The 4,207-nt window shown below is 38.5% G+C and overlaps 1 pseudogene; it reads left to right on the top strand.

Moving 5' to 3' along the window:
• Nucleotides 1-3,157: 3,157 nt before the first annotated feature.
• Nucleotides 3,158-3,640, top strand: LOC101592358 (annotated as a pseudogene).
• The last annotated feature ends 567 nt before the right edge of the window (nucleotides 3,641-4,207 follow it).

The following is a 4,207-nucleotide window of genomic DNA, read 5'->3' as shown; positions in this document are numbered from 1 at the left end:
AATATATACTATTACATCCAGCTAAGTTAGACAGAAATTAACATTTAATAAGAGAAGGACTGGGTTCTCAGGGAAGTCAGTGAAAAATACAGATATTAGAATTATGGCTGGAGATGCCTCTGAAGAAGGCAGTCTCAGTATCCTAAAGTATAAGCTTCCCTAAAGGATAGGCAGAACTCTAATTACTACTACCCACTCCATTAAATCCTGATACGCATCAGAAACCCAGGTGGGTGACCAGAATACCTGGGTCCATCCTGTACCAAAATGTTTCTGTTTGAAAAGTCATAGATAAGCCAAGGCTAATGATGTCAGCCAAATAACCTTGCTACATGATCTGCTTTCTTAATGGATCAGTATTAACTAAGAGGCTATTCTTGTAGTCTTACATGTTGATTATAGTTTGACCTACCTTGGGCCCACTTTGTGACTCTGCTGCTTAAATTACTCCTGACAAAGGGTCTCAGCAGCAACCCACTTGGGATCCTTTCTGTCTCCCAGGAGCTAGTCCTGTTCTCCAATAAACCTTTCATACTCTTACCCTTCTTTGTCCTTTGGAATTTACTCGTCAGTTTCAAGGAACACAAACTAAGCATATCTGACATTTAGCAGGTTGGGAGCATCTGTATTATATCAATACCATACATTACAGAAATACTTGTTAAATAAGTGAATGTATCAATGTATGAATACATTTATATTTCTTTTCCATCAAAATAGCATTATGGAACTTGACTATATACTTGGTTAAAGGTTTTGGGCTCAGAATTTATTTTCTTTTTATACCGGGATTTGCACCCAGAGCCTTTATACTGAGATTTATCTCTAGCTCCCTCTTTTTAAAATTTTTCTTTTCTTTTTTTCTTTCTTTTTTCAGAAAGCAGATCACTATGTAATTAAAGCTGGCCTTGAACTCACTACATAGCCTAGGAAGGCCTTCAGATCATGGAAATCCTACCTCACAAATGCTGGAATTATATCATGCAACTGCACACCTGTCTGTACTTTGTTTTTTTAAATATTTCTCTTAATCTTTTTTTCCATAATTTTATTGATAAACAAATAGCAATGAGACAGTTTCAAACCAAATTGGTAGGACAGTTTCAATAATTAACACATTGCATACATTCTTCCTAGTGGTTAATTGCTGTACAAGATGCAGACTTGATATCCTATTTACAAACACCATTAGAACAAATCACTCTATTCATTAAGAGAATGTAATTATATATCTATCCTAACCACTTTGAATGCTCAGATACAAAATGGACATACATCTGTATACCCTTTCTTTGTTAAGTTCATTATTTGAATATTATAGGTGTATAAACTCAGCAAAATATTCTAAAAGAGTCCAGTAGCCCATAATAGTATTGGGTCTTCCACTTCACTGGCAATGTCAGAAATTGTTGACCTGAGTCCCCTACAGCTCAACATAACAGCATGGCTTTACTTCTTATATTTCATTTTTATACTTTTCTGCTGGATGTTAAAGACCAATGTAAAGCAGGACCTATGCAACAAGAGTTGTAGCTTTTGAGTCTGATAAGGTCAGTGAAATCCCCTCAGGATTTATCCTGAGATCCTGTACCTCAGATTGTAGAACTTTTGCCAGTGCAGCCATGTGGATGAGTCATGGCCATTGCTTGGCCAGTGTGCTCTCTGTGAAAGCCTGAGAGAGTGTTTTCTCTCCATGTGACTCTCATTAGGCACATTCTACATCATCGATCACTTTCCTCTTTGGAAACACTACTGAGTTACATGGCATTACAGTACAAGTTCTCATATGTCCTGAGTCTTAATTGACCTTAGAAGACTAGGGCCAAAATGTTGGCTTTCCTTGTGGCCCTCCTTTTTCTCTAATTTTGGTCTGCAAACTTAGGTTGTTAACCATCCAGAAGACAAGCTTATTGTTATTACTGTACAACCTAGGCTGTTAAGCTTAACCTCACTATCTGTCTGAATATCAAACATTTTTAGGCATAACATGGAACAGGTATTTTTCATCAAGTATTGATATGTTGAACTTTAAGTCCCTATAGAATATGATGAAAAAACATTTGAAAATTAGAATATATTTAATGGAATAAGGATTTTTTGTACTTTATATTTTAAATAGGATTATGTGAAAATTTAATTTATTATAATTATTCCCAAGATGGAGAATTGTTTTAAAGTTAGCAAATAAGTGGGAATGGGTGAAAATGTAAAAATGTTACTCTTATGAACATTTGAAATTTGTATTGTAAAATTAAGCATAGTGTCTTAGAAATTGGCCATGGCATTTCATTATAATACAGGAGACAATTCTCTCTCTCTACTCAAATTGTTCTGTGTTAGCTCTGTGTTACTATTAAAAATAGCTGAGATGATCCACTTATAGGAAGAAAGGCTTATTTTGGCTCAAAGTTCTGTGACTAGTGGTTCACTTGCTTCAGGCCTGCGAAAGCCCTTGTGAAGGGAAGGGGTAGCAGAGCAAAACTTCTCATCTTATGGCAAGAGAATAAAACAGGAAGGTACAGGGTCCCACAGTCCCTCTGAAGCATTTGCCTTCCTTGACTTAGACTGCCTACTTAGCCCCATTTTTAAAGGTTCCAACTCCTCCCAGTAGCACTGTAGGATCTCTTAGTTACTTTTCTTGTTACTGTGACAAAATACTAGATGCCTGTCTTAGTTACTTCTCTCTCATTACTGGGACAAAATACCCAACAAAGTTAGGGAAGGAAAGGTTTATTTAGCCCATGATTAGTGGAGGTCTCAGTCCATACTAGGCTGGCTCCAAGGCACAGTGGCACATGGAAAAGGGAAACTGTTGATGGTGGTGGAAGAGAGGAAAGAGCAAAGGGAGGGACAGCAGCTGTGGCAGCTAGCCTACCTCTCTCTCTTCCTTACATTGTAATGAAGATCATTTACCCCAGATCATACCCATAATCCCCACATTGGATCATGAATTAGTCAGACTTTATAAGTTGTCCCAGTGACCACATGAGGCTTTTGGGGGAACAACTAGACACAGATCATAACATTCAGCCCCTGTACAGCTAATCATTTATGTACATCTCCATGCAAAAAACATTTAGTCCATCTCTAAGAGATGACAAAGTCCTAAAAGAGGGCTGTCTTCAAGGCTGCACATCATCTTATACCTCTTGGCATCATGTCAAGTGGCCACTTGAAGGTGCTGCGCAGTGACTCCTATGTGGAGTTGAGCCAGACTGGGACCAATACTTTCAGAGTGACAATCATGAATAAGAACAACTACTGAAGAAAAGCTATACATTCTATGTTGTAAATCTCTTGTTTTGTACAACTAAAGAACAAATTTATGAACTCTTTAGCAAAAGTGGGAACATAAAGAAGATAATTATGGATTTGGAGGGACCAAACCCATAAAATGAAGAAAGTAGCATGTGGCTTCTGCTTTGTGGAATATTATTTAAGACCTGATGCATAAAATGCCATGCATTTCATCAACAGGGCTTGCCTGGATGTTGGGATCATCTGCACAGACTGGGATGCTGGCTTCAAGGAGGGCTGGCAGTATGGCTGAGGGCAGTCTGGAGGCCAGGCTTGAGATGAATATCAGTAGGACTGAGATGCTAGAAGAGGAGGCTATGGCAAACTGGCACAGAAGTGGTGAGAGGCAAGAGCCTTGTCAGTGCAGAGAGGCCCTCCTTGGATGACTGAAAGAGTCAACAGAACCATTTTCTGTTACCATATCAAAAAGTGGGCTCCTTGTGACTGGTGACGGGCTTGAGTGGTTGAGCAAAAACTAAATGTGTTTCACACCTAGGTAGGTGTGGACTATGATGTAATTCAATGAAATCTGTCAGCCAAAAATACTACAGTTCTAGGAAAACCAAAAAAATGTGAAGACTCATTTTCTGATGCTTGAGTCTAAGGAAGCTCATGATCTACAGTAGGACTTCGAATGATTTTTTTCTTTTTTTTTCTTTTTGGTACTGGGAATCACACTCACAACCTCATGGTTGCCAGGCAGGTGCTGTGCCACTGAGTTAAGTCCCTACCCCCTCTTTTATTTGAAGTTTGCATGATATAAAGTTCTTTAGCATAAAATGGGAGTCTTGCTAAGTTATACAGCTTTACTGTAAATTAGGAGGAGGTGTCTGACAACTGCATGTGTTTTCTGAGTTTTCTAGCCTCTGAAGGCCAACTTTGACCTTCCTAAACATTTGGAACAAAAGCC

Source organism: Octodon degus, unplaced genomic scaffold (genome assembly GCF_000260255.1).
Source record: "Octodon degus isolate 3935 unplaced genomic scaffold, OctDeg1.0 scaffold00009, whole genome shotgun sequence".
NCBI lineage: Eukaryota > Metazoa > Chordata > Mammalia > Rodentia > Octodontidae > Octodon > Octodon degus.
The sequence above is the reverse complement of the archived record's forward strand: the minus strand, read 5'-3'. Positions and strand labels throughout refer to the sequence as shown.